Raw genomic sequence first — 7,653 nt, forward strand, 5'->3', positions numbered from 1 at the left:
TATTTTTAAAAAAAAATTATCTTACGTTTAAAAATAAACTTACATATTTTTATTTTTTTAAACTTTTAGAGATCTGCACATTTATTATTGAGATAAACATTAGGCACAGCCCAAACATATCAATATATACTGAATAAAAAAAAAATAAAATTGCATTTATTATATTTAAACATCAAAATTATTATTTTTCTAAAAGTACATAAACATCTTAAAATATTACATGAAAATTAACAATAAATTAATCAATTATAAATTTAAAGCTTTTAGAGTGTAACTCCTCTGCACATTTTTAATTCCTCTGTACATATTTATATCCTACGCAAATGTTTAATTTCTCTGCAAATGTTTAATTTCTCTGTACATATTTAAATTTAGATCCACCTCAGGTTCATTTTAAAACATATGGCTCCTGTGTTATAGGTTCATTCTAATGTATGTTTAATGTATGTTTGCATGCTGCATGAATTTTCTTCGGGATCAATAAATTATCTATCTATCTATCTATCTATCTATCTATCCTATCTATCTAATTAATGCCACAAACAAGTGCAGCAGTGATCGACTGCCTGAATTTGGTGTTGCTAATTAGGAATAATGATTATGCATTCTTTATTTTAATATTAAATATCCATAACATGCTTTTATTTTTAAGCCAGAATTTATTTTTGTTATAAAACCTTCCTTTTACTAAAGGTGTCGCCTTGTTTAAGTATTTCTTTATTCAAAACTATTCCGTTTTATAAAAACTTGTATATTTCTAACGTTTTCTTCATGCTTTGGTGCAAAATTGTAAAAAAACAAAATCTTTAACGGGAGTTAAGAGTTACAGTTCCACATTATCCACATCTAAAATACCACTAAAAGTAAAACAGTCTCAGCAAACTGAGCTGAAAGATCCACTCGATCCATCACTGCTGAGGTATCACAGCCCGCTGTAAGCAAAATGTTTATTTCCAGGTGGAAAGCTTCAAGGCAACACGTTCACCACAAGACAAAGGCGCCCTCTTCTGGTCTGACACGGGAAGATCTGACTTTCATTACAAACACACACTGCACACCATTTGATAATATTTGCATCCAAATCACTGAGTGTGTGTGAGTGTGTGACTTATTCAGCATAGGAGACCCAGCAGAGTCGAACACTGAACCCAGAAATGCTTCCAGAGGAAACAACAATCTCTATGAATTTAGGGACATGTCTGCGCTTAGTCTGCGCACAACAACCAAAGAGTGTTAATAAGGTGTATGAAGGTCAGAATAACATTCAACAATCATTCACTTACCTGTTGATGACACTGGGTTAGCCGGGGTCCACCCAGGGGAACTGAGCTTCTCCTTTCATTGTTAAATCCATCATGACAACCTGAGGTTCAATTAAACAAGAGAGAGCAACATTTAGCCAAGACTTGGGGGAAAAAACACCAAGTTTCACGCAAGTCAGATCAAGAAAAACTCAACCAACGCTTGTTAATTAAAAAGAGCTTTAGTGGTGGGTTGGAAACATTGCCACCACCTGATCATAATTGGCAGCAGTGCGCCTGACCCGGCCCTCCACACCTGGTTGGGTTTCACCAAAAGATTTTTGTTTGCAACCTCCAGACTTCCAACTTTCACCTGCAATGTCACGATACAGGAGAGGAGGAGGCACAATCTGAGCCAATTCCAAGGCTGATCTAGACATCAGTGAAATTGAGACTTTGTATAAGAAAGCAGAAAGGATGTGTGTGGAGGAAAAGGGGATTAGATGGTGCAAAGGACCCGAGCAGTGTTTAAATCTTGAATCTTGACGTCAGGTTACGTGTTAGACATTTCAACTCCAGGCCCATGTGACACCCCTCAAGGTTTTTGTTTTTTATACCTCTCAGGATGAACTATGATTGTCCAATAATGTGAGTGACGGCCACATTGTTTGGCTATAATAACTGCTTGCAGAGCGTTGGTGTGGTTGTACGGTAGACTTTAACAGCTTGTATGTTATTAACACTAATGCCACAAGAGGGGGGTCTGTATCTGAGCTCAACTGTAACCTGCCTCCAAAGGAACTTCCTGTTGTGTACACACTCGTTTCGTCACACGGCACGGCTCAGTTGGACTCACTTACAGTACCAGGTACATTTCTCGATTTCCACTGCAGGTAGGATAGGACCACCTCAACGAAGACGGGATATTGCTGATCATTGCAGCGACGCTGGGTGATATCTTCAACGCGACAAACAGAAACGATGGGTGATATTGAAAGGATGGTGTAAAACACAAAAGCTGAAGCAGTTTTCTTAGTGCACATCATGTTTATTTCATAGTGTTAGTATTGTGTACAGCTGAGACAGCATGACATACTTTGTTTGAATCTGGTGATAATGTTCAGATTCTAAATCAAATTAACGAGTTTGATTTTACAGCAAAGCACATTTCATCTGGTATAAAGTATCCTGTTCTTACATGAACTGAAAATACAGAGCTAAAGCAAAAACTGATCAACACAACAGGAACATAGGAAACACTACGGGTACATGGGAGTTAAGAAGAAGAACCTGTGATTAAAAATATGTTTTAATGAATCATCTAATGAACTGAATTATATTAAAAACATCTCGGATTTCCTTTGGGATCAATAAATTATCTATCTATCTATCTATCTATCTATCTATCTATCTATCTATCTATCTATCTATCTATCTACCTACCTACCTACCTACCTACCTACCTATCTAATTAATGCCACAAACAAGTGCAGCAGTGATCGACTGCCTGAATTTGGTGTTGCTAATTAGGAATAATTGATTATGCATTCTTTATTTTAATATTAAATATCCATAACATGCTTTTATTTTTAAGCCAGAAGTTTTTTTTGTTATAAAACCTTTCCTTTTACTAAAAGGTGTCGCCTTGTTTAAGTATTTCTTTATTCAAAACTATTCCGTTTTATTAAAATACTTGTATATTTCTAACGTTTTCTTCATGCTTTGGTGCAAAATTGTAAAAAAACAAAATCTTTAACGGGAGTTAAGAGTTACAAGTTCCACATTATCCACATCTAAAATACCACTAAAGTAAAACAGTCTGAGCAAACTGAGCTGAAAGATCCACTCAGATCCATCACTGCTGAGGTATCACAGCCCGCTGTAAGCAAAATGTTTATTCCAGGTGGAAAGCTTCAAGGCAACACGTTCACCACAAGAACAAGGCCGCCCTCTTCTGGTCTGACACGGGAAGGATCTGACTTTCATTACAAACACACACTGCACGCCATTTGATAAATATTTGCATCCAAATCACTGAGTGTGTGTGAGTGTGTGAGTTATTCAGCATAGGAGACTCCAGCAGAGTCGAACACTGAACCCAGTAAATGCTTCCAGAGGAAACAACAATTCTGTATGAATTTAGGGACGTGTCTGCATTTAGTCTGCTGCACAACAACAGCCAAAGAGTGTTAATAAGGTGTATAAAGGTCAGAATAACATTCAACAATCATTCACTTACCTGTTGATGACACTGGGTTTAGCCGGGGTCCACCCAAGGGAACTGAGCTTCTCCTTTCATTGTTAAATCCATCATGACGACCTGAGGTTCAATTAACAAGAGAGAGCAACATTTAGCCAAGACTTGGGGGAAAATAACACCAAGTTTCACACAAGTCAGATCAAGAAAAACTCAACCAACGCTTGCTAATTAAAAAGAGCTTTAGTGGTGGGTTGGAAACATTTGTCCACCACCTGATCATAATTGGCAGCAGTGCTGCCTGACCCGGCCCTCCACACCTGGTTGGGTTTCACCAAAAGATTTTTGTTTGCAACCTCCAGACTTCCAACTTTCACCAGTGCAATGTCACGATACAGGAGAGGAGGAGGCACAATCTGACGCCAATTCCAAGACTGATCTAGACAACGGTGAAATTGAGACTTTGTATAAGAACAGGCAGAAAGGATGTGTGTGGAGGAAAAGGGGATTAGATGGTGCAAAGGACCCGAGCAGTGTTTAAATCTTGAATCTTGCCGTCACGGTTACGTGTTAGACATTTTAACTCCAGGCTCACGTGACACCCCAAGGTTTTTGTTTTTTATACCTCTCAGGATGAACTATGATTGTCTAATAATCTGAGTGACGGCCACATTGTTTGGCTATAATAACTGCTTGCAGAGCGGTTGGTGGGGTTGTACAGTAGACTTTAACAGCTTGTTATGTTATTAACACTAATGCCACAAGAGGGGGGTCTGTATCTGAGCTCAACTGTAACCTGCCTCCAAAGGAACTTCCTGTTGTGTACACCTCGTTTCTGTCACACGGCACGGCTCAGTTGGACTCACTTACAGTACCAGGTACGATTTTCCACTGCAGGTAGGATAGGACCACCTCAACGAAGACGGGATCATTTGCTGATCATTGCAGCGACGCTGGGTGATATCTTCAACGCGACAAACAGAAACGATGGGTGATATTGAAAGGATGGTGTTCCTGACTCTCAGTGTGTGGCTGAAACTTTGTTTCGGCAAAGAGTGAAGGCCCAAAAATCTGAGTTTGTGAAGTGTTAATGGGAGTGCAGACGATGGAAAGACTCTGGTAACTTCGCATCATATAAGAAATGATTCTCTCTGACCAATAGCATCCTCTCAGCTCACCTGGAGCCTCACGAACCTTCCAAGAGACTCGAACCGAGCCGAGCGGTACCATGAAGTGGAAATAAGGCAGCAGCTGAGCGATCACACGAACAGAGAATCGACCAAATTCATTTACATTTCTCATCAGGAAGAAGCTCCGTTATGCAAAGCAGCAATTGTGATGATGAGCGTGGAGTCAAATGAAACACCAGGATAAGACTTTGTATTTGAATTTTAATCTGCTGGATCCACTTAGCAAGCTGTCAGTATATTAGGATCAGACTATTGACTTTCATTGATACTTTTGTCCACATTAACTGTTCCCTTAGAATGTCATCCATGACCTACTTGTGATATTTGATCAATCCCGTCAGTATCATAAATACTGTGACGTATACTTGCTTTAGACATTTTACCGTCTGCTAAAATGTAGAATTGGAGCTGTGACGCCTGCTTCCCGTTGTAAGGTTGATTTACCCTTTTAATTACACTGATATTAAGCTGTACTGTTGATGAAAGCCTCGAAATCTTTTTTTAATGTGCCGATAAATGGCAGCCTAACTATTAATTACATAAAAGGCGAGCTAGAGTGTGCGGTCAGGGCCTCGGCGTCCTGTGATCATACAAAAATAATATGAAATACTTTAAGCGTTTCAGATTTTCGACCTTGGAATCCAAGCTTCGAAAAGCTGAGTAAATCACTGATAGATTGTCACAACCTCGCAAACAGTCCTCTCATACCTCGCATACTTTGTGTCAGTCCCATGAGGGTGGGGTTTGTCCCACAATACCCAAAGAGTTTACACAATCACAGGAAAGCACAGGAATCGCAATTTATTGTGCCTTTTTTTTGGGGGGTGGGGTGGTCGGTGGGGGGGTCTACAGCTCACCTGTTTGTCCTGATGTTGTAAACCCAACCTGGCGTTTATTAAATATTATAAACTGCTGAATAAGAGTACCACAACCACTGCTAGTCACCATGAGGCAGCTTTAGTAGCTCTGCAGGTCTCCCAAAAACTCAATCTTTAACAAAAAAAGGAGGCCAAATCTGTTACTAAAGTCCTCCCCACCTTTTTATTCCTTTAAAGTCCATGTAGGGAGAGGTGGGTAGATAATGCAGGAGGTGGTGGAGAGGGGGGGAAGGATCCAGACCCATGCAGGCCAGGGCCAAGCAGTTCCCTTAGCAGACCACATGAACCGCCTGGCACTGTTTAGCCACACACCCTGTGTGATCCAGCAATGTTACATTTCCAGGCAAGATGATCAAAAAAATAATAATAATAATAATACTGTGATATGATCTAAATCCTTAAAGCCTCCATCGAGTCTCCACCTCCAGCCTCCTCCTCCTCCTCCTGCTCCTGACTTGTTTCTTCTCCTTTATGGAGCCAGATCAGGTTTCCGACATTATAAATGTGAGCATTTAGTAACAAGCAGTGAACTAGATTTGTGTTTTTTTTTTTTTTTTTTTTTTAAATAATATACACAATCTTTGCTCACATCGATCGTGATCTCCACGCCTCGAGAGCTGGCAAAGTGATCAGTAAAAAAAAAAAAACTTATTGATGAATTTGCATCCAGCTGACCAAGCCAGGAATTTGATTGCGTGTATGAAATCATCTGATGCCAGAAACACTATTCACGGTGGGCCTTTCTGTGTGTGTGTGTGTGTGTGTGTGTTTGTGGTGTGTGTGTGTGTGTGTGGCGACCGTTGACTCAAGTTAAAAATAAATAAATAAATAAATATTACAAAGGGAAGAAAAAAATACTCACCAAGTCAGCACACGTTGGATGTTTAGGGAACATTTCTGCAAGTCAGAAGTTCACCAAAAAAAAAAAAAAAAAAAAAAAACGCAAGGCAACACGACGCAGCTAGCCCCAGAGAGAGAGAGTTAACGTTAACGTTAGCCCCACTGCTACTTCTTCCAGTTGGTTTCATAAGAATAAAACACCGAGCGGTGAGCCGGTAATCCTGCCAGGGAGCGACCCGCCGTCCGCTTCACATCCACCCCCCCCGGTCAAACGGCGTTTATCGGTCGGTGAAAAAAAGTCTTGTTTTCCTGTCGATGTAAAGCAGGATGAAACTAGAGAGGTGGCAACCAAAGTGCTACTGTTGGGGGTTAACAACTTTGCTGTAAGACGCGGCCTCTGATTGGACGAGCGCAGGCCACCAATCACCTGTGGAGAGCGCTGGGGCTCGTGGCGTCACACGCACGCGAAGAAAAAAAAGGGGGGGGAGGGAAGGGGGGGGGCGTGAGAAGAGACGTGATTGGCTGATAATGTCACGAGGAAGTCTCTGGGCTTTTTAGCCGTTAGCTCACACACACACACACACACACACACACACACACACACACATATATATATATTGACGTGTCATGAAAGTCGTATTTTTACATATATTTATATATTTTTTTTAAACGTATACTCATATTTAGATGTTTTATAACTTGTTTGACTATAAACTGTCGTGTTTTCTGTGTAATTATGTGTTTTACGATGGAAATGGGCGTGGAAATACACATCCACAAACTACATATATACTAAATATATACAATGTATGAGGAGTTAAACATGACCTAAAATGACTTGATCGTGAGGTTTTCATCTACAGTATGTCTGTAAGCCACAAAACATTAAGAGCATTCCTGTTTTTCTTGCAGTTCATTGCTTATTAAAACATTAAAAGGTCAAGTTTTAGGGCAATTTGGCTAAATATGGAATATACTAGTCATAAGCATGTTTTTTTGTGTATAATCACCTGAAAATAAGAAGTATTGTGTTTTTGTTGAGGCTTTTATATCTACAGAGGGAGAGGGTCCCCTTCTATGGAATCTGCCATGTTTCTACGGTAGCCCAGAGTAGACAAAATAAACAGGAGTTTTTCGTGTATATTATATATATTGACGTGTCATGAAAGTCGTATTTTTACATATATTTCTATATATTTTTTAAACGTATACTCAAATTTAGATGTTTTATAACTTGTTTGACTATAAACTGTCGTGTTTTCTGTGTAATTATGTGTTTTACGATGGAAATGGGTGTGGAAATACAC

The 7,653-nt window shown here is 39.6% G+C and overlaps 1 protein-coding gene across 2 annotated transcripts in view; it reads right to left on the reverse strand.

Moving 5' to 3' along the window:
- The window catches only part of LOC104934051 (enhancer of polycomb homolog 1), a 29,511-nt gene extending 22,793 nt beyond the window's left edge, over positions 1 to 6,718 (reverse strand). The window contains exons 1-2 of one of the 2 annotated variants that reach the window (XM_027288912.1): positions 6,369 to 6,718; positions 1,284 to 1,363 (exon numbers count right to left, since the gene is read on the reverse strand). The gene's annotated coding sequence lies outside the window, so the exon portion shown is untranslated. Of the gene's footprint in view, positions 1 to 1,283; positions 1,364 to 3,480; positions 3,562 to 6,368 lie in introns of both variants that reach the window. The other variant, XM_019267433.2, reaches the window with a different exon arrangement.
- Positions 6,719 to 7,653: the final 935 nt, after the last annotated feature.

The sequence above is a fragment of the Larimichthys crocea genome, chromosome II (assembly GCF_000972845.2).
Source record: "Larimichthys crocea isolate SSNF chromosome II, L_crocea_2.0, whole genome shotgun sequence".
NCBI lineage: Eukaryota > Metazoa > Chordata > Actinopteri > Sciaenidae > Larimichthys > Larimichthys crocea.